Source organism: Odocoileus virginianus, chromosome 18, assembly GCF_023699985.2.
Source record: "Odocoileus virginianus isolate 20LAN1187 ecotype Illinois chromosome 18, Ovbor_1.2, whole genome shotgun sequence".
NCBI lineage: Eukaryota > Metazoa > Chordata > Mammalia > Artiodactyla > Cervidae > Odocoileus > Odocoileus virginianus.
Window position 1 is genome coordinate 22,938,785 of NC_069691.1, and position 23,824 is coordinate 22,962,608.

The 23,824-nt window shown below is 36.4% G+C and overlaps 1 protein-coding gene across 3 annotated transcripts in view; it reads left to right on the plus strand.

Moving 5' to 3' along the window:
• The first annotated feature begins 4,281 nt into the window (after nucleotides 1–4,281).
• IL33 (interleukin 33) overlaps nucleotides 4,282–23,824 on the plus strand; it is a 59,175-nt gene continuing 39,632 nt past the window's right edge. The window contains exon 1 of one of the 3 annotated variants that reach the window (XM_070480460.1): nucleotides 4,282–4,488. The gene's annotated coding sequence lies outside the window, so the exon portion shown is untranslated. The remainder of the gene's footprint in view (nucleotides 4,489–23,824) is intronic. The other 2 variants (XM_070480459.1, XM_020904577.2) reach the window with 2 other exon arrangements.

Consider the following 23,824-nt stretch of genomic DNA (forward strand, 5'->3'; position numbering starts at 1 on the left):
TTGAACCCAGGTCTCCCACATTGCAGGCAGACACCTCACCATCTGAGCCACCAGGGAAGCCTGATGAACACTGGGGCGCATGTGAGTTTTTGAATTATGGTTTTCTCGGGGCATGCTAGTAACAGAATTACTGTGGCATATGGTAGTTCTATTTTTAGTTTTTTAAGGAACTTCCATACTGTTCTCCATGGTGGTGGTGGTAGTTTAGTGGCTCAGTCATGTCTGACTCTTTACGACCCCACGGGCGCCAGGCTTCTTTGTCCATGGGATTCTCCAAGCAAGAACACTGGAGTGGGCTGCCATTTCCTTCTCCAGGACTGTTCTCCATAGTGGATGCATTAATTTACATTCCCACCAACAGTGCAAGAGGGTTCCCTTTTCTCCACACCCTCTCTAGCATTAATTGCATATAGATTTTTTTTATGGTAGTCATTCTGATTAGTGTGAGGTGGAACCTCATTGTAGTTTTAGTCTGCATTTCTCTAATAATTAGTGATGTTAATAACCTTTTCATGTGCTCTTGGCCATCTGTCTGTCTACTTAGAGAAATGTCTATTTAGGTCTTCTGCCCATTTTTTGATTGGGTTGTTTGGTTTTTCGTCATTGAGCTGCATGAGCTATTTGTATATTTTGGAGATTATTCCCTTGTCAGTTGCTTCATTTGCAAATATTCTCACATTCTGAGGGTTGCCTTTTCATCTATTTACAGTTTTCTCTTCTGTGAAAAAGCTTTTAAGCTTAATTAGGTCTCAATTGTTTATTTTTATTTTCTTTTTTTTCCATTTATTTTTTATTAGTTGGAGGCTAATTACTTTACAATATTGTAGTGGTTTTTGTCATACATTGACATGAAAACTGGTCACCTACCTGTAAAAGAATGAAACTAGAACACTTTCTAACACCATACACAAAAATAAACTCAAAATGGATTAAAGATCTAAATGTAAGACCAGAAACTTTTTATTTTCATTACTCTAAGAAGCGGGTTAAAAAAGATCTTGCATGATTTTATGTCAGTGTTCTTCCTGTGTTTTTCTCTAAGAGTTCTGTAGTGTCTAGTTTTACATTTAGGCATTTAATTCATTTTGAGTTTATTTTTGTGTATGGTGTTATGGAATGTTCCAATTTCATCCTTTTACATGCAGCTGTCCAGTTTTCCCAGTCTTTTCTCCATTGTATATTCTTGCCACCTCTGTCATAGATTAGGTAACCATAGGTGTACGGGTTTATCTCTGGGCTTTCTATCCTGTTTCATTCATCTATATTTCTATTTTTGTGCCAATACTGTGCTCTCTTGATCACTATAGCTTTGTAGTATAGTCTAAAGTTGGGAAACTGATTCCTTCAGCTCCATTCTTCTTTCTCAAGATTGCTTTGGCTATTCATGGTCTTTTGTGTTTCCATACAAATTTAACATTTTTTAAATTCTAATTCTGTGAAAAATACCATTGGTAATTTGATAGGGATTGCACTGAATCTGTAGATTGCTTTGGGTAGTATAGTCATTTTCAAAATATTGATTCTTCTGATCGAAGAACATGATATGTCTCTCCATCTGTTTGTGTCATCTTTGATTTCTCTCACTGAGAAGAAATAGTTTTCTGAGTACAGGTCTTTTGTCCCCTTATGTAAGTTTGCTCCTAAGTATTTTATTATTTTTTCTTGCAGTGGTAAATGAAATTGTTTCTTTCTCTTTCTGATCTTTTGTTGTTACTGTACAGAAATGCATGAGGTTTATGTGCATTAATTTTGTATACTGCAATTTTACCCTTTCATTGATTAACTCTGGTAGTTTTCTGGTGGCATCTTTATTTTTTTCTATGTGTAGTATCAGGTCATCTGCATGGTTTTTCCAGTAGTCATGTATGGATGTGAGAGTTGGGCCATAAAGAAGGCTGAGTGCCAAAGAATTGATTATTTTGAGCTGTGGTGCTGGAGAAGATTCTTGAGAGTCCCTTGGACAGCAAGAGATCAAATCAGCCAATCTTAAGGGAAATCAATCCTAAATATTCATTGGAAGGACTAGTGCTGAAGCTCCAATACTTTGGCCACCTGATGTGATGATCTGGCTCATTGAAAAAGACCCTGATGCTATGAAAGACTGAGGGCAAGAGGAGAAGGGAGTGACAGAGGATGACATGGTTGAATGGCATCACTGACTCAATGGACATGAGTTTGAGAAAACTCAGGGAGATATGAAGGATAGGAAAGCCTTATGTGTTGCAGTTCATGGGGTCACAAAGAGTTGGACACGATTTAACAACTGTAAAACATCATCACCATCATATCTACATGTGCCTGTGGGTCAGCAAAATTTCAGACAGTCACCATGCATCTACCCTGAAAGAAGGCAGCTGGTATTTGAGAAAGAATAGGAGAGGAAAAACAACTATATAAGTCATAAAACTGGGGTGACCATATCTCAATGTTCACCTATTACTTTGGGCTAATTATTAATAACACTTTTCATTTTCAAAAGTTTTACAGTTTTGATAATAAATTATTCCATTGTCACTTGAACAAAGCCCCAAAGACCTGCAGTCCTCCTGGCTTCTGGAGACATGATTTCATTTGCACTGAACTCAAATTTCAATTCGAATGGAGTGGTGTACCTTGTGGCAGTCCAGTATTGTTGTTAAGATTAACCAGAAGGGCTGAAAAAACACCACAAACAAACAAAAATTAAAAATCCATACAAACGTAAGAGAAAGAAAAGACGCATTGAGGATGAGGAATCAAGATTCCAGAAAGACAGAAGCTGAAACTACAGCTGCTTTTTTCCAGGGGCATTTGACAATTCCATGTGTGTACCAGGAAACAGGCAATCTGGATTTCTGGGCAGAAGGCCACTGTTATGAAACAGGGAAATCAACAAAATCTTTCATTCTTGTGGGGATGAAGAGACAAAATTGGAGGCTTGAAGGGCCAAGAATTCAGTGAAAAAAGAGGGCTGGTGAAAACTGAGCCTGGCGTACGAGGAGTTTTCACCTCAAAACATTTGTCAAATTACACAGCTGCATGAGGCAGAGGCTTAAAAAGAAAAGAAAAAGAAAGTCACTTAAAGCAGAGCTGAAGTTTTGGCAGTTTTTATTTTGCAATCTTACTCCACTGAGGAGAAGAGTTATAGTGCATGAGTGCTATGGGGAAATTTTCATAATTTAAAAATTTTGTTAATCCAAAAGAAGCAAAGAAAGGAAGAAAATGAGGCATAAACAAGATTGACAAAATATAGAAAGAATAAAGCAAAATTTCAGAAATAAATGCAGATATGCCAGCAATTGGGAGAAGGCAATGGCAACCCACTCCAGTACTCTTGCCTGGAAAAATCCCATGGATGGAGGAACCTGGTAGGCTGCAGTCCATGGGGTCGTGAAGAGTTGGATATGACTGAGTGACTTCCCTTTCACTTTTTACTTTCATGCATTGGAAAAGGAATTGGCAACCCACTTCATTGTTCTTGTTTGGAGAATCCCAGGGATGGAGGAGCCTGGTGGGCTGCCGTCTATGGTGTCGCACAGAGTCGGACACGACTGAAGCAACTTTGCAGCAGCAGCAGCATACCAGCAATTACAGTCTAGTACAAAGACAAACTGGTTAAAACCAGAACAAAACAAAAATCAACTACACCCTGCTTATGAGACACTTCTTAAATAAACATCAATAGATAATAGATAAAGAGAGACTTCCCTTGTGGCTCAGCTGGTAAAGAGTCAACCTGCAATGCAGGAGACCTGGGTTTGATCCCTGAGTTGGGAAGATCTAGAGAAGGGAATGGCTACCCACTCCAGTATTCTGGCCTGGAGAATTCCATAAACTGTATAGTCGCTGGGGTCGCAAAGAGTTGGACATGACTGAGCGAGTTTCACTTTCAATAGATAAAGAGGGGCATTTTGTAGTAACAAAGTCTAAGAATCGCACTGTTCATTCTTTGTATTCTTAGTATTTGCAAGAATTTCCAAGGTAGAACATAATGACAGTCCCTTGGTTGCTATTAATACCTGTCATCTCTCCCTCCCATTTACTGTACACAGCTCAATTCCTAATCAGCACAGATTGTCCAGCTTCCTGCCTGTTTGTGTTCTTCCTTCACTGCTTTATCTCGAGTGGATACAGCCGTCTTCTTTCATTCCTCACAAATGCAATAACTTGGCTTGCTCAAGATCATTGCTCAAGTTTGGTGATGATGCAAGGGTTGCATATGAGTTGATTTTGATGGGAATTGGAAGCATAAAAACACAGAACATCAAATCCATAATTGCAGGATTAATTTAAGATGGAAATGGGGAGAAGACAGTGAATTTTAGTTGACAGGATTGTAACTACTGGTTGTTTATATGCTATTAAAAACCTGCTAAAATGTCACCCAATCAGCTCTTCCTTCCACATCAATTTGGTTCTCTGCCAAACTTTCGGTAACAAATAGAGCCTGCAAGCGTTTTAACACAGAGCTGCAGCTTTTCAGGGGAGAAATCAAAACAAGATCACAAGGTAAGAATGAAACCAATATTCTGGTACATTTTAATAAGGTCTCACAAAGTAAAATCTTGAAAACCACAGAGAAAAGCTTTTTATTTCTATAAAATAATTAGGTTGATTTATTATTATTGCCACTAGAATTAAAAGTTGATGATAACAGTTGTTGCTAATTTAGAATTCCACTTTGTTCTCTTTTGAGTGATTTATAAAGTTATTAATAAATTGCTAAAATAAGTTGTCTTTATAGTGCATGTTCCCCTTTTGCACCACAAAACTTCATAAAGCAAGTTAATATTCTACTTCTTACTCCTGAAATGTTTATCCAAGGCAAATCTACTCACAATTGTTTACAACTGGTTTTTAAGAAAGAAGGACAAATATAAGAACTAAAGATGTCATCCTCTCAAAAACAATTTGTGGAAAAAATAAGGAATTGACGTTCTAAATAAGTAAATTCAAAAGCTTATTAGTTTTGCTACTATACTTCATTTAGAGTGAAAATTGCTTTTTTTTTCTCTTTAATTCTTGCTGTCTTGCACTCTTCTCTGCCTTATATTTCCTTGCATAAATATTTGCCTCCAGGCTATTTTAATTAAAATAAAAAATGGCACAGAGTCCTGAAAGGTTGTTTCTGAATCACTCAAAGATGCCGGGATTCTTGGCCTCCGGAGGAGAAGAATTCCATCTGGGGCCAGAGATGACGCTGGATCGCTCAGAGCTTTTGTGTAATGAAGTTTTATTAAAGTATAAAGGAGACAGAGAAAGCTTCTGACATAGACATCAGAAGGGGGTAGAAATAGTACCACCTTGCTAGTCTTAGCACTGGAATTATATACTCTCAAATTAGTTATTACAGTGAATCAAAAGAATGTCTAGAGGTTGTAAAGACCTCACCAGACCTACTCCCATGATTTACATTTTGAGATAACAGAATTAGCCAGAAGGTTTTTTCAGAGACTGTCCTCAAGCAGGATACATTATTGTTATGTAATCCTAAGGAATGTAGAGGGGGGGAAAAAGCTTGTCCTTTCTTCCTCCTTGAAAATTCCAAACCCCTCTCTCCATGGGGACCCCTAGACTTCTTATCAACCTGCCTAGGAATTGACTCTCTCAGTCCTAAGTACCGTGGCTGCACACAAGTTGGTTCTAGAGGGTTTTTGGAGACTTGAGAGTGAAGTAACCAGGACTAAGGGTGGTTGGACTTGACTGCCACTCCCTCCTCAGCACTGTGCTTATTCTGAGTCATCCCTGTATGTCATCCTATGCTGTTCTCTGTATTCCTACCTACTGCTTCTCATATTTGTCTTTTGAATACTTAATGCTCTTCTTTTAATTTTGACCCTGAAAAGGCATAGCTCTGTGTTCAGAAAACCTCAGAATTCTCTATTTCTTAGAGTCGGGTGATTGAGCTGAATCACACAACTGGGTAGTATCCATAAATTGTAAAGAACTCTCTCAGGCATCTGCAACTCAAATTTCACATTTTCTTCCACATGCTTCTCTGGAAGGATCCTAGATTTCCTACTAATCTTTAACTGGTGGTTGCCTAATTCATTTTCTCAGCAATGTATTGACCTAGATGTTTTACTCTTTCCCATCACTGTTTAACTTACAATATCTAAAGCCAAAAGATTCCTCTTTTCCTTTCCCATTTATAGAGAGGGAAGAATTCTGAGGGGAATTTTCACTGAAACATTGAAACAGTGCCAAAAAGTAAAGGAAGAGATTGAGAAATGGGAGCCACCTCTCTTGGACACAGTCTGTAAAGGATTAAAGAAACAGCTTTCAACCAACTTCAGGGAATGTACTGAGTCACTGTAAAAAGTTCTGCTCCATGAAGGAATTAAATCATTTCAGCAAATACTGTGGGAAGTGAGAAGTGGGATAGCAGTGCAGCAATGAGGGAAGAAAAAGAAAAAGCACCAAGAGTTGTTCATGCCAATAAACCTGATAGCATGAGGTCTTTTCGGAGAATATGAGTGCAAAGTTAAATCATTACATGGAAGAACTGCAGGGTGGGTAGCACTTGGGGAAGAAAAATATTACAGCAGAGAAATTTATGCCAGTAAATCTGACAGCAGGAAGTCTGTTTTTTGAGTTGAGTGTGACTGTGCCAAAATCATCATTCAACAAGTTAAAATTGTGGAAAACACGGTGGGAATCAAGTGATAGAATTCTTCTTTTATATCTCAATTTGCAGCAGGGACATTTAGAAACATTAAGACCAAAAATAATCTTGAACAGTAGAAAGAAATTTTAATTCCATTAAAAACAAACAAAAAACCCAGTATTTGGTTCAAGGACTTTGGGACATAGTAGAACCTCTAATCTCTTTTCATTTTCTGTCTGGTTTCCCTGGTGTTGATATCTGTACACACAAGGAATCTTTAAGGGTACACAGTCTTACAGGACAGGCAAAGTTCATTGTTGGGGGTGTTAAAGGTGGTATAAGGAGTTTGGGGCACTTCCTCACTGTAGCAGACTCCTGGCATGACATGCTCACATGCTGTACTTTCTATTAGTGGTAAATCATCCTATAACTGTGAAGATTTTTGTTTCTGTTCGATTTTTGCTTTAAGTGTAGACTGCAGTGTAGCATAATAGTAAAGAACCACAAAATTTTAGAGGAAGATAGGCCTCAACTCCATCATCTGTCATTGACTAGCTGTGTGATTTTGTATCTTAACATTCCTAAGCCTGAATTATTTTCTCTTGTGTAAAATGTAAAACAAAAACAAAAGAATAATAACCTTAGAGAGGTGTTGAGATGCTTTTGAAGGTAAAGCAAGTAAGAAGCAGTCATGAAAGGTAACTGCTAATAATCACTTAAATTTCATTAAAAGTGAGACATTAATTCCACATTCTCTCATTTAATCTTCACAGAATCTCTATGAAATAAACATTATCTTCTCCATTTATAAAATTAAACAGGTGAGATTTAGAAAGACTGTAATAACCTAAAATGACACAACCAGCAAATTTCAAACCAGCAATTAAAACCCAGAGTCAAGTTCCAGGAAGGAGAAAGAACTAACAGGGAAGGTGGATTCCAAATGACTTTATTTAATGCATCTCTAATCATCTTTGTGAAGCCATTTTCTATTTAAGGTTTCAGTCATTTTCAAACAAAAATTTTAATGAAATGACATTAAAATCTTTCAGCTATTTTCTTTAGGACTACATTTATTGCCACCTGAAGGAAAGGGTTCCTGTCAGCCACTATTCTCTTAAGTAATTTTCTATTGCCACTGCCACTGGTAATGCCAGAACAGCATCTACCCATAAACTTGGCTTCACTTTTAACCAGCACACCAGTCTACATCTAGTTCCCCCTCACTTTGCACAGATCATGAATTGGGTCATCATTAGAATTTTCCCCAGCAGTGCTAATAATACACCTGAGACCTTTTGCAAGTGTAAGAATGTTTTGCTCATTACTTCTCTTGGATTTCCTAGCAAAGATTAGATATTTTCTTAAAGAACTTCATAGTTTTGCATATCTGCTCTGTTCAAATCTCAGCCACTCTAACTCCTTAGCCTGCTGGCTCTATCATTGGCTGCTGTTTAAGAAATTCTATTAAGTAGTTTATGTGTGTGTGTGTTGTGTGTTTGGTCACTCAGTTGTGTCTGACTCTTTGCGGCCCCATGGACTGTAGCCCACCAGGCTCCTCTGTCCATGTAATTCTCCAGGCAAGAATACTGGAATGGGTTGCCATGTCCTCCTCTAGGAGATCTTCCTGACCCAGGAATTGATCCTGCGTCTCTTGAGTCTCTTGCATTATCGGACAGATTCTTTACCACTGGAACCACCTGGGAAGACTTTAAGTAGTTTATATTTTCTTTTTAAAAGGGAAATTATATGCCTTTCTCTCATGTTCTTTCATTTAGGAGCTTATTAAACCCAATCACGAACTTACCTCTAATCTGAATTTACTAGTTCCAAAATTTTTCCTTCCTGAAGTTTTATTTATCCATTATCTTTTATACATATATTATATGGCAATTGTCCACATTCCTTAGCAAAGGTGTTTAAACAGTTTATCAGTAGTCAGCATGGCTACTTCATACTAATCAATGAATAGTAGTAGGATTGTTTTCTTGAGTAAATATTTCTTTTCTTCTAGGTTTTTTAAAAAGTTTGAGCCACAGACCTAGGTGCCAACATTCATTCTAATATAATTTTGGTGGTTATTTTTAGCTTCTTTTTTTCTTCAATGTGACTTTTAGAAGATTCATATTACATCAATGTATATGTAGCATTATTTATCAAAGAGCAGGCACAGTTTTTTCTTCACTTACTCAAGTGCCATATGGCTTGTGAAATCATAATCATAATCATAATTGTCACTATGGGGTATAAAACAGTATAAGCTGTTTTAATAAACAAGTTTGGATAGTGCTGTGCCTAGGATGTGACATATAATGCTTATGTCTGGCTGTCTGATTACTATTACCTTTTAAATGTCAAGTGGAAAGATTTCTACTCAGTGCTACAGGTCCATGAGAGTAGACTCAGCATTTAGAAGCATTAAAGTCATTTGCATTGTGGTGTGTCAGTTGGAAAAAAATACTATCTGTAAATTCTTGTATTTTTTTAATTTATAAAGGTATACAAATTGGATAGAAATCCAATTTTTAGAGCATCCATTTTTTTTCTGGTTATTTGTGACAAATGATCCTAAAAGAGCATTTGTTTTTAGACTTACTGGTTCTCCCTACTCTCTAGGTAGAACCATGCAGGGACTAGTAGCCTCAAGGATTGTGGTTCACTGTTAGATCTGGATAACTTCTTTACCTATCCCATGCAACACCCCTTCTTGGCAAAGTAAGAGACCCCCGTTACATTCTTCGGCCCTGCATCATTAGATGTACTCAGAAAGAGGTCATCTCTGTCCAAAGAAGGAAAATGATTAGGTCTGTCTTGGAGAATAAGAGAAGTGTCTAGCACAATCTTTTCACTTTAAGCCCAGCTACCAGGTAAGCCTACTTAGATTCCCATGTAAGGATGATAAAGTCAGCAATTTGGGAAATGGTTGCAACACACTAATTAGGCAGGGTGGTGGGAGACAAGGTTTATCATCCCATGGTGGACATGTTTCCAGACCTCTGAATTGTATTTTCTGATCATTGAACAAGGTAACTCTATTGAAACTCTTATGGGAATTAAATATACAGGATGTGGATTGCAACTTAGCCTGTTCAGGTCACTGTGCAGGAACTCTGAACATCTGTGAGTAGAAAGAGTTTATACTCTTGATTTTTAAATGTCTTCTAACAATAAAATTTAATATCTAATACACAATGCAGTATATCACTGGGTGGCCACTGGCTTGAGAAAGAAAATCTCAGTCTGTACAGGGTGAGGTGCAAAACATTTAACAGCTGGCACGGCATGATTAGACATAATAGTGGGAAAGGAACTAGCCATTTGGAGTGTGCCAGCTGAACGCCAGCACTGGGAGGGACCTTCACTGCGGCTTTGACCTGTATCAGCCAATCCAGGATAACACGGGAGTGACAGAGCGGTGGAAAAGCTAAAGGTGTACAGAACTCTTACCAAGCTGGCCAGTGTTTCTGTTACCGTTTGATATGCAAATCCCAAACAGAAGAGAAAAATCCTATAAAAGTTATGCTAGCAATAATTTTAGTCTTTGTACAAGGAAACACTTTCACATACTATGAGACTATATTTATAATTAACTTCTGAATGGAGGTAATTTGAGATAATATTTGATTTAAAAACAGCTTTGTAGTCCATCATTATGGACTCATGATTTTGGTGATATTAAAATTAACTCCTTTTCAGACTTGTTTTGATTAGCTACAATTTTTTTGTTGTTCTGAGCCACATGGTCATAATTTATCACACAGAAGCCCCTTCATGGTGGCTCATTTTAAAATTTTCTCAGAACTTTAAAATAGGCATCATTGCTTTCAGGCAAAAGTTATTCAGGCTTATCTTGCATTTCTTTTACCTGAAATATTAAATCAGCCATTCTCCAAAGAACCCCAATTTCTTTAGTGGGGAACATTATTAGGCTACCGAAAATCTGGGCCCTGGGATACACATTGGATTATTTCATCTTAATACTAAAATTAAAGCAGTTCAGTTACCAGATAGAGGGAAGAAAACTATATATTACATAAAATCATTAGTTGATATTTGTATTATCACTGGAGCTCTATGGTATATGTCAAAATACTTCTTACAATTATTTTTCATATTTTATTTTGTTATGAGTATACAATCATTTGTTTGATTTACACTTCGGTCCAATTGTTTAAATTCTTTTAACTTTGAAAATGTTGATATCTTATTAATTGACAGCTTTTGTTTGGTTCCTACATTAGTTTGGAGTAGTACCCACCCCAGTATTATTGCCTGGGAAATTCAAGGCAGGCTGAATGGCAGGCTACAGTTCATGGGGTTGCAAAGAATCGGCCACGTTACTGGAGGATATGGTGCAACTGGTGTCCATTACTTTGCCAAGTAGAGGTATTGCATATGATAGGTACAAAAGTTATCTGGATCTACCAGTGAACCACAGTCCTTGAGGTTACTAGTCTCTGCATGGATCTACCTGCTTAACAGTTCACTTTATAAGTAGGACGTTAACTGAAGTTTGATCTTCAATGTCTTTATAAGTCATTTCATTTTGTCACTATTTGTCCACTCATAATGAGATAATGCATCATTATAAGATATGATTTTCATATTCAATTTTATACACAAATTAATATATATAAAAATTATGGCAAACAAACTCAACCGGTGTTTTATAAGAGTAAAATATCAATAAAAGTACTATATTGGCAATCTGTAAAATTAGTAGTAAAAATAGTAATAACAGTACCATTATTGGCAATCTGAATTTAAAAAAAGAAAAACAGAACTGAAATAGTTACTTATAAATTTCAAAATTTTTTCCTGATACACAAAAAAACCTCAGTTTACTCATTCTGTTTCTGGTGTTTCATGCTGTTTTCTGATAAATAATATTTTTATTGATTTTAAAATATCAATTTATATATTCATATTATTACACTAAAATTTTGCTTAAAATATAACATTACCTAAATATTAAAATTTTAAACTAGCTGCCATAGGACACAGTATGAAGATTCCTCAAAAAAAATAAAAACAGAACCACCATATATGATCTAGCATTCCTACTTTTGGCTATATATCCAAAAGAATAAAAAACAGGATGTTGAAGAGATAGCTGCACACCTATGTTCATTATAATATTATTCAAAATAATCAAGAGGTGGAACCAACCCAAATGTTCACTAATGAATGGATAAAGAAAATACAGTATAAACATACAATGAAATATCACTCAGCCTTAAAAAAGAAAAGAAATCCTGTCACATGCTCAACAGGGATGAACCTTGAGGACATTATGTTAAGTGAAATAAACCAAACACAAATACTGTGTACTATATGATCCCACTTATATGAGGTACTAAAGTAGTCAAACACAAGAAACAGGGTAAAACGATGTTGCCATAGGCTTTGGGAAGGTAAAAGGAGGAGTTGTTTATAGTTTAAAACTAAACTATAGTTTTAGTTTTGCAAGATGAAAAAGTTCTAGAGGTCTGTTGCACAACAATGTGAATGCAGATAACACTACTGAAATATACTTAAAATGGGTAAGATGGTAAGTTTTATATTATCCATTTTTTCAATTAAAAATTTTTTTAAGAAGAGCTTTGAGCAGGGGATAAGGAAGAATGTTTAAACAACCCAACTGTATTTAAAGATATTATTAATTCATGTCCAGAATACATTAGTTGTTAGCCACTTCTTTTTAGGATTTAGAAAAAGCCAATGCAGATCACATTTAGACAAAAAATATATAAAAATAATTTGTATCACTTGATAAGCTTTGACTAGAATCAAAGATAAATTGACTATATAAGGACACTTAGTGCTCACTTAACAAGAGGTTCTGAAGTTGGCAGCCCCAGAGTTAATACAAAGAATTAAGGACATCCCCAAAAGACCCAAGCTCATCTTATCCTTCTGTTGTGCCATTCTTAGACTATCCATGATCTCTCCATTCAGGGGAGAGGATGGCTGGCCTAGCTCTGAGCATAACATCCTCACAGAAGCCAAGTGAGTGGAAGTTAAACAGCACTTACTTCTAAGGAGAAAAATTTTCTCAGAAGTCTCAGACATGCCTCACCTTTGTCTCATTAGCAAGATCTGTGTCACATGCCCATACTTAGACCTGTTATTGGCAGATGGAAACAGTATTGCCACAAATGGCTTAGGTTTCTGCATATCTAAATTTCTTCTCTGGTGGAAGAAAAGATATTTGTTGGATAAGAAACAACATCTATACTAGGTAAGTCTCAGCATCATTTCATTCTTTCAGAGTTCCAACCATTTTTGGTTTTTAAGAACTTCTTGCTCATTGTTGAGAAGGGCAGCCAAATTTTTTCAAAGTCATCCCAAGGATTCTGCCTCAGTCTGAAAAATACCTCAAAAATTATCTTTAATGTGATTTTTCAATTCTTTCAGAACAAAAAACTAAGTCTTTAATCAGGTATATGAGAAGCACTTCTACCATATTAAGGAAAGAGAGGAATGTGTTCATTTCCCATCTAACCATTTTCTAATCAGCTCAATTCATTCTTAAATACAGACAATGGTGTTCATTTAATTTTTTTAAACCACAAAACAGATTGCTTACTTAGTTCTGTCAATGAGTCTCTTTGACCACCACACTTGAGAATGTAGAATCCATATATTTTAGAATTCACGGACAGTCTGTTTCCTTTAACTTAAAAAATTCCTTAACATATAACATAAACACAGAAAATTGTACACGTCATGACTATACAGCTTAATGAGTTATCACAAAGTGAACAAACTTCAGCCCAGTTCAGTTGCTTGGTCGTGTCTCTTTGCGACCTCATGGACGGCAGCATGCCAGGCTTCCCTGTCCATCACCAACTCCTTGAACTTGCTCAAACTTATGTCCATCAAATCAGTGATGTCATCCAACCATCACACCCTCTGTCGTCCCCTTATCCTCCTGCTTTCAATATTTCCCAACATCTGGGTCTTTTCCAATGACTCAGTTCTTTGCATCAGGTGGCCAAGGTATTGGAGTTTCAGCTTCAGCATCAGTCCTTTCAGTGAATATTCAGGACTGATTTCCTTTAGGATTGATTAGTTTGATCTCCTTGCAATGCAAGGGACTCTCAAGAGTCTTCTCCAACACCACAGTTCAGAAGCATCAATTCTTTGAAGCTCAGCTTTCTTTACAGTCAAACTCTCATGTCCATACATGACTACTGGAAAAACGATAGCTTTGACTACACAGACCTTTGCTGGCAAGGTAATGTCTCTGCTTTTTATTGTTTTAAAAATTTTTTTTTTCCATTTATTTTTATTAGTTGGAGGCTAATTACTTTACAACATTGTAGTGGTTTTTGCCATACATTATGCTGTCTAGATCAATCATAGATTTGTTTCCAAGGAGCAAGCGTCTTTTGATTTCATGGCTGCAGTCACCATCTACAGTGATTTTGGAGCCCAAGAAAATAAAGTCTGTTACTGTTTCCCCATCTATTTGCCATGAAGTGATGGAACCAGATGCCACGATCTTAGTTTTTTGAATGTTGAATTTTAAGCCAGCTTTTTCACTCTCCTCTTTCACTTTCATCAAGAGGCTCTTCAGTTCTTCATTTTCTGCCATAAGAGTGGTGTCATCTGCATATCTGAGATTATTGATATTTCCCCTGGCAATCTTGATTCCAGCTGGCACAAATTTATGCAACCATAAAAAGGAACAGAAAAGTAAAGGATTCCAGAAGCCTCCTCTTTCCCTCTTCTAGTCATTTCTCTCTACCTCAAGAAAAGCCATTATTAGGTTTTCTAATATACATTCAATTTGCCTGTGGGGGGTTTGACCTATTTATAAATAAATTCACACATTATTTATCTTTTTGTGTCTGGCCTCATTCACTCAAGATTATGGTTGTGATATACCTTTGTGTTGCATATAGAATTAGCTTGTTTACTCTTATTACTAGTTAGAATTCCTTGAAATGAACATGCCATAATTTATGTCATAATTTATGATGTAGATGGACATTTGCATTGTTTCCAGCTTGGAGTTACATGACTAGGACTGCTAGGAACATTCCCTTACATATATTTTGGCAAATATATTTTTTGTCTTTTTGTTAGATATATTACCTTTAAGTAGACCTGTCGGGTCAAAAGTATATATATGTTTTATAATATATATATACATTTTCGAAAGTAGTTCTAGCAATTCACACTTTCAGCACCCATGTATAAGAATTACAGTTGTCCCAAACCCTTACAATAACTGGTATTTTCTGTCTTCTTCACTGTATTCATTCTAATAGGCATTGTGGTTCTCCTTTAATGCATGCATTTTTTTTTTACTTTTCCTAGAAATAAGTAACTTTTATTTATATATTACACTTAAGTTAATATGTACACTTAACTACACATTAAATTAGTTGCCTTAATATTATTTGTAATTAATGTAACTACACTTAAGTTAATTGAAAAACACACTTTAGAAAAAGATATCTTCCCTATGACTATATTTTGGAGTTGAAGTATTCCTCTGTTGTATACCAACAGCAAGAAAACATTAGTTAGAGAGGAAAACATTAAAACAAACCATTATACTATATTTGGATTTCAGAAAAATATAGCCAGGAAGGCACATGTGCCCAAATGTTCACTGAAGCACTATTTTAAATAGCTAGGACATGGAAGCAACCTAGATGTCCATGGACAGACGAAAGATAAATAAGTTGTGGTACATATACACAATGAAATAAAAAAGAATGCTCAGCCATAAAATGGAGTGCATTTGACTCAGTTCTAATGAGGTGAATGAACCTAGAGCCTATTATACAGAGGGCAGTAAGTAGAAAGAGAAAGACACATAATATATTATTAGCACATATATATGGAATCTAGAATGATGGTACTGATGAACCTATCTCCAGGGCAGCAGTGGAGATGCAGACATAGAGAACAGACTTGTGGACCCAGGAGGGAAGGAAAGGGTGGGACAAATTGAGAGAGTAGCATTGAAACATATACATTACCATATGTAAAATTAGATAGCTGTATGATGCAGGGAGCTAAAATCCAGGGCTCTGTGGCAACCTAGAGGGGTCAGATGGGGTGGGAGGCAAGAAGGAGATTAAAGAGGTTAAGAGAGGACATACGTATACTTATGACTCATTCATGTTGATATATGGCAGCAACCAACACAGTATTGTAAAGCAATTATCGTCCAATTAAAAATAAAATAAAAAGGTTACACTATAGTAGGAAAAAAATGGATAATTTCTCTTATCCCCATGATCACAAATGGAGTTTCTATAGACCTTGAACACAACATATTTTAAGAAAATTTAGTCAAGTATTGTTGAATTATTATGAGCTAATAATCCACCCCAATGTTTTCTTAATTAAAACATAGTTCAAATGACATAGAATTTAATTTATAACAAGCAAACTGATAAACCAGATAAACTAGAGGCTCTACTTGTGACATCAAAGCTTTAAAAGCTGATGAACTGGCTGGTTTGGGTTCTTTATTAAGCACAAGCACAATTCTTATCTTTATTTTTTAATTTTTTGGTTGTCTATTTTACTATTTTTTCTTTTTATTTATTTATTTTTAATTTATTTTTTTATTGAAGGATAATTTCTTTACAGGACTTTGTTGTTTTCTGTCAAACCTCAACATGAATCAGCCATAGGTATACATATATCCCCTCTGTTTTGGACCTCCCTCCCATCTCCCTCCCCACCCCACCCCTCTCTAGGCTGATACAGAGCCCCTGTTTGAGTTTCCTGAGCCATACAGCAAACTCCCGTTGGCTATCTATTTTACATACGGTAATGTCAGTTTCCATGTTCCTCTTTCCATACATCTCACCTTCTCCTCCCCCTCCCCATGTCCATAAGTCTATTCTCTATGTCTGTTTCTCCATTGCTGCCCTGTAAATAAATTTTTCAGTACCATTCTTCTAGACTCCGTATATGTGCATTAGAATATCATATTTATCTTTCTCTTTATGACTCACTCTGTGTAATAGGTTCTAGGCTCATCTATCTCATCAGAACTGACTCAAATGTGTTCCTTTTTATGGCTGAGTAATATTCCATTGTGTATATGTACCACAACTTCTTTATCCATTCATCTGTTGATAGGCATCTAGGTTCCTTCCATGTTCCAGCTATTATAAATAGTGCTGCAATGAACAATGGTATACATGCGTCTTTTTCAACTCTGGTTTCCTCAGGGTATATGCCTAAGAGTGGGATTGCTGGGTCACATGGTGGTTTTATTCTTAGTTCTTTAAGGAATCTCCATACTATCTTCCATAGTGGCTGTATCAATTTACATTCCCACCAACAGTGCAAGAGCATTCCCTTTTCTCCACACCCTCTCCAGCATTTATTGTTTGTAGACTTCTTGATGATGGCCATTCTGACCGGTGTGAGGTGATACCTCACTGTGGTTTTGATTTGTATTTCTCTAATAATGAGCGATGTTGATCATCTTTTCATGTGTTGGTTAGCCATCTGTATGTTCTCTTTGGAGAAATGTCTGTTTAGGTCTTTTTCCCACGTTTTGATTGGGTTGTTTGTTTTTCTGGTACTGAGTTGTATGAGTTGCTTGTATATTTTGGTAATTAATCCTTTGTCAGTGGCTTCATTTGCTAGTATTTTCTCCCATTCTGAGAGTTGTCTTTTCACCTTGCTTATAGTTTCCTTTGCTGTGCAAAAGCTTTTAAGTTTAATCAGGTCCCATTTGTTTACTTTTGTTTTTATTTCTATTACTCTAGGAGGTGGGTCATAGAGGATCTTGCTTTGATTTATGTCATGGAGTGTTCTGCCTATGTTTTCCTCTAAGAGTTTTATAGTTTCTCATCTCACATTTAGGTCTTTAATCCATTTTGAGTTTATCTTTGTGTGTGGTGTTAGGAAGTGTTCTAATTTCATTCTTTTACATGTAGCTGTCCAATTTTTTTGGCCTGTAGTTTTCTTTTTTTGTGTTGTCTTTGTCTGGTTTCGGTTATCAGGGTGATGGTGGCCTCGTAGAATGAGTTTGAAAGTGTTCCTTCCTCTGCAATGTGTTGAAAGAGTTTTACAAGGACAGGCATTAGCTCCTCGCTAAATGTTTGATAGAATTCTCCTGTGAATCCATCTGTTCCTGGGTTTTTGTTTTTTGGGTGATTTTTGAGCATAGCTTCAATTTCAGCGCTTGTAATTGGGTTGTTCATTATTTCTATTTCTCCCTGGTTCAGTCTTCAATGATTGAACGTTTCTAAGAATCTGTCCATTTCTTCCAGGTTATCCATTTTATTGCCATATATTTGTTCATAATAATCTCTTATAATCCTTTGTATTTCTGCATTGTCTGTTGTAACCTCTCCTTTTATTCCTGCTCAGATATTTATGATTTCTTTCCTTCTACTAATATTGGGGCTTTTTTGTTCTTTTTCTAGTTGTTTTAGGTGTAAAGTTAGGTTGTCTGTTCGATGTTTTTCTTATTTCTTGAGGTAGGATTGTAGTGCTATTAACTTCCCTCTTAGAACTGCTTTTGCTGCATCCCATAGATTTTGGGTCGTCATGTTTTCATTGTCATTTGTTTCTAGAAATTGTTTGATTTCTGTTTTGATTTCTTCAATAACCTGTTGGTTATTCAGAAGCATATTGTTTAATCTCCATGTGTTTGTGTTTCTTGCATTTTTTTTCTAGTCTCATAGCATTGTGGTTGGAGAAGATGCTTGATATGATTTTAATTTTCTTAAATTTACTGAGGTTTGATTTGTGACCAAGATGTGGTCTATCCTGTAGAACATTCCATGTGCACTTGAGAAGAAGGTGTATTCTTCTGAATTTGGTTGCAATGTCCTGAAGATCAATGAGATTCATCTCATCTAATGAATCATAATGTATCATTAGACTTGTGTTTCCTTATTAATTTTCTGTTTTGATGATCACTCATTGGTGTGAGTGGGGTGTTAAAGTCTGCTACTATTATGGTGTCATTGTCAATTTCTCCTTTTATGTCTGTTAGTGTTTGTCTTATGTATTGCGGTGTTGCTATGTTGGGTGCATAGATATTTACAATTGTTATGTCTTCCTCTTGGATTGATCTCTTGATCACTGTGTAGTGTCCTTCCTTATCTCTTGTAATCTTCTCTATTTAAAGGTTTATTTTGTCTGATATAAAGATTGCTACTCCGGCTTTCTTTTGCTTCTCATTTGCATGGAATTTACTTTCCCATCCTCTCACTTTCAGTCTATATGTGTCTTGAGGTCTAAAGTGGGTTTCTTGTAGACAGCATATATATGGGTCTTGTTTTGTATCCATTCAGCCAATCTGTGTCTTTTGGTTGGAGCATTTAATCCATTTACATTTAAAGTAATTATTGATATATATGTTCCTATTGCCCTTTTCTTAATTGTTTGGGGTTGATTTTGTAAATCTTTTTTCTTCTCTTGTATTTCTTGACTATATAAGTCCATTTAACATTTGTTGTAAAGCTGGTTTGGTAGTACTGAATTCTCTTAACTTTTGCTTGTCTGAAAAACTTTAGATTTCTCCATCAATTTTGAATGAGATCCTTTCCAGGTACAGTAATCTTGGTTGTAAATTTTTCCATTTCAGTACTTTAAATATAGCCTGCCATTCCCTTCTGGTCTGCAAAGTTTCTGCTGAAAGATCAGCTGTTAAGCATATGGGGTTTCCCTTGTATATTACTTGTTGCTTTTCCCTTGCTTCTTTTAATATTCTTTCTTTGTGTTTAGTCTTTGTTAGTTTGATTAGCATGTGTCTTGGTGTGTTTCCCCTTGGTTTTATCCTGTATAGGACTCTTTGTGCCTCTTGGACTTGATTGACTATTTCTTTTTCCATGTTCGTGAAATTTTCAACTATAATCTCTTCAAAAATTTTCTCATACCCTTTCTTTTTCTCTTCTTCTTCTGGGACCCCTATTATTTGAATGTTGGTGTGTTTGATATTGTCGCAGAGGTCTCTGAGACTATCATCAGTTCTTTTCATTCTTTTTACTTTAGTCTGCTCTTCAGAAGTTATTTCCACCATTTTATCTTCCAGCTCACTGATTCGTTCTGCTTCAGATATTCTGCTGTTGATTCCTTCCAGAGTATTTTTGATTTCAGTAATTGTGTTGCTTGTCTCTGTATGTTTATTCTTAACTCTTCTAGGTCTTGTTAACTGATTCTTGCATTTCCTCCATTTTGCTTTCAATGTTTTTGATCAATTACTATCACTATTCTGAATTCTTTTTCAGGTAGTTTGCCTATTCCCTCTTCCTTTATTTGGACTTCTGTGTTTCTAGTCTGCTGCTTCATTCGTGTAGTATTTCTCTGCTTTTTCATTATTAGTTAGTATTTTAACTTCTTGTGTTTGAGGTCTCCTTTTCCCAGGCTTCAAGTTTGAATTCTTTCTTCCTTTTGGTTTCTGCCTTCTAAATTTGGTCCAGTGGTTTGTGTAAGCTTTTTATAGGGTGAGATTTGTGCTGAGTTTTTGTTTTTTTGGTTTGTTTTTCCTCTGATGGGGAAGGCTGAGTGACGTGGTAATCCTGTCTGCTGATGACTGGGTTTGTATTTTTGTTTTGTTTGCTGTTTAGATGAGGTGTCCTGCACAGGGTGCTGCTATTGGTGGTCGGGTGATGCTGGGTCTTGTATTACAGTGGTTTCCTTTGTGTGAGTTCTCACTATTTGATACCCCTTAGGGTTAGTTCTCTGGTAGTCTAGGGTCTTGGATTCAGTGCTCCCACTCCAAAGGCTCAGGGCTTGATCTCGAGTTTTTCATGGGTCTATATATTCTTTTCTGCTGGTCAGGTACCCCTGTTTGCTCTCAGCAGGTGTTCTGCATGCACTTCTGTGTGTGAATGTGTATTCCTGATGTATCTTGTGCTGTGAACTGGGACAGCAATCACATCTCTTAGGGGTTTAGTTTTCTTCCAGACCTCTTCATAACACTGGGGAAGGCAAATTTTTCTTAGGTAGGACACTGAAAACACCATCTCTCAGAGTCCACTGTCTTCCTGGATGCTCAGCAGCAATTCTTACTTTGCTTGAGTATCAGAAGCTTTAAAATAGAAAGCAAAACATATTTTTAGAACTTACATTTAATCTTCATAATATTGCTAGAAAGTACTACCTAGCAGTTGACTTCCATTCTTAAAGAAGCTTTTTCCTTAAATGTTTTTATTTTTAAAGCAGGTCTGGTACCTTTATCTTCCACCAATGCAAAGATTTGCTATATCAACTACCGCTTTGGGTTGCCTTCTCTTGGCCCTTAATTTTATTTTTTTGCCTACACTGTTGCTGTAGAAGTCCCTTTTGGTCTTAAATTTTAGAGATTAGATTCCTTATTTCCCCACTACTATAAATATCTGGCTCAGCCTTTCAGAAGCTCCTCTTGTTATTCCTCACTTTTCCATATCTCCCTTCAAATGAAGTCTACTACCTCCAGGATCAATTCCAGAAGTATTTAGTGGCATCCCTTTGCACTGGGAATGGAAGTTAGGTACACTTTCACTGGCTTTAAATCTGGAGGAAACTCTTCTTATCAATGTTTTATGTAGTTAAGAAATGCACCACACCCAGATCAGGCTACTACTTTAGGAACTGAAAGATAAATATTGCATTCTTTGAAGATAGACTTCAAAATCTAATGCTTTTCCTGTCTAAAATCTGATGTTTCTCTTAAAAAAAACACACACACATCAAATCATCTGATAGAATTTCGGATGCTGCCCAAAGAACCGTATCCTTGCTAGGATTTGGAATTATAATAATGCACAAATAATAAGTCATGTTAGGCTCTGGAATCTGGCACTATTCCCAGAATGAATGGTGATTTTAATGGGCAAACTCTTATCTTTGATTAAACAATTGTTTTGGTTGAATTGTTGCCAATTCCAGATTGGCGTTCACACTTGTTAGTATGTATTTGCAGAAACTAGGCAAGATCCAGAAATAACACTTCCAAGCATACATACAGATACAATTATTATCATTTTATAAATAAACAGGAATAATAGAGTTTGATATATCTTCATTGTCTACCCTTGCAAGTTGTCTTCCTTTGTGGATCTAGGTACAAACATTTTTTGGCAGTGCAATTTCTGGTAATATTTATTTTCACAAGTTTTCTGATACATAGATTAATTTTATAATCATAAGAAGCTTATCATAGCATATTGCTAAATGAAAACAATTATAAAATAGTAGCAGATAATGGGTATTTAAAAATATATGTGTATAAAAACACTAAGATAGATAACAGAATGTAAAATAATTCCACTCGAGTAATGGAATTATAAATTCTATTCATTATTTCCTAAATTTCTTATAATGAAAACATTACTTTTGTAAAATGAACTTATGTTAAGGGGAGTGGGAGTTCTGGCATGCATTACCAGGAAGGGCGTCATACCTCATGATCTCAACTAGCTTGACCTGTGGCCATGTGGCTACTTCTCATCCTAGTTTTTCTTCTCATTTTTTCACCCCTTCCCACAACATACCTAAATCTGCTCTTTTTTCTTCTTAGCTCTGAAATCCCCCAGAAAGGGTTCAGGCTACCCTCACAGTCAAGGTGAGAGATGTGGAACAACACTAAGGCAGTGGCATGAGAGGTGGAGACAGAGGCTGGACTGGATTGTGGGGATCTTTCTAAGGCGGAAGATTTTTTTAGACTCTGGTGGTGAAGGAGAGGAAAGAGCAGAGATTTCTAATCTGGACAGCTGGCTGGATGGTGGTGGGAATACAGGAAAGGTGCAGGTGTAGACAAGCTGAGTTTGCACAGCCACAGTTCTGGGGGTGATGTCCAATAGGTGGTTAGGTATGTGAATGCTGAAAGTTCGAGGTCTAGATTTGGGCATGATGAATGCAGGGGTGAGCAGTACTGAAGTCATGGAGTGGGTAAGATCAGCCACAAATGACAGAAAAGAGTAAATCAGGTTGATAGAATCTTGGCGATTCTCCCTTTAAGAGGTAAGGAGAACTCTTAAAAAGGGATGGTAGGCAGTAACCAGACTTCAGTGGCTGAAATAAATGAGTTAGAAGAGTGGAAGCAGAAAATATTTACATATCTCTACCACTTGGTGGTAGAAGAGGCCACAAACTGATGGTCTACCAGACTTCTGTAAAATACTGAATTTGTTGTCAGGATTTAAATTAAGTAAATTTCTCATAAATCTGGATTTCTGGCTTTCCTCAAGAAATAAGGAGATTCAACAACACTGGACAGCTATTTCTGGGTGGCAATAACCAGCAGGAATAATATACAAGCTACTTCATAGTTCTTAGGTATAAACTTTTTAGAAAGCAAAGCAAGGCACGTGTAAAATAGTGAACTGAAGCAAAACAGATGGGACTTTATCTTCAGTTTTGAATGCTGATTTTATGACCTAGTGACTCAGGTATATTCACACTCTGCGGTTTGACACCTGCTTTTACCTTGTGTATTTATCAGCAAAGCCTTTGTCCAGGCTGAAATTTTGCTCCCATTCCTTGTTCCCCTGCCACTAATGTAATGCTATGCCAGAAATATTTTCTGTGTTTCAGTTTTAATCACATCTTCTAAAACCTTTCTCACTCTTCCCTCACATTGTCCTACAACCTAGAAGAAAACAAAGCAAGGCTGCATGTCCTTATCCCCATCCAAAAAAGTGAGCAGTTTCCTTGATTCCTAGAGATGGGACATTGTACTGTGGGAGAAGTTATTCAAATATTTATTAAATTCTGTAAGTTAGACAAAATGACAGCATCAAAAAGTTACCTGCTAAAATGGAAGTCTTCCCTGTACTTTCTTCATTTTGTTTTTCTTTGCTGCTGTTGCTTAAATTTTTAAAGAAACAGCATCAGGCTATAGAGGAAAGAGCAGTCATAGCTATGGCTCTGTGAGTTGGGGACCTGAGTTCTGGTCCTCCACCATGTACTCACTCCCTAGCTGTGTGACCTTGAAGAAGACTAGCTTTGAGTGGCACTTCCCTCATCTGTAAGATAAGGAGTTTCAGTCCAGTCTTGCAGCTTTTAATGGTACTCAGCAGACTGAAAAATGTGCTTTAGTGGTCTTACAAATATCTGATGCTAATTTCATGGGTTCTGGACTACATAGTTCTAAGACCAAATACCCATCCATAAATCCAATAAAAAATTCCTTTCTTCTAATCCAATTTGTTTCATTGTTTTTAGTGACTGACATTACAATCTTCTCTCTTTTTAAAAATGTTCTGCAGTTTCATAATTAATATGTCAAGATGTATATTTCTTTCTTTTGTTTTT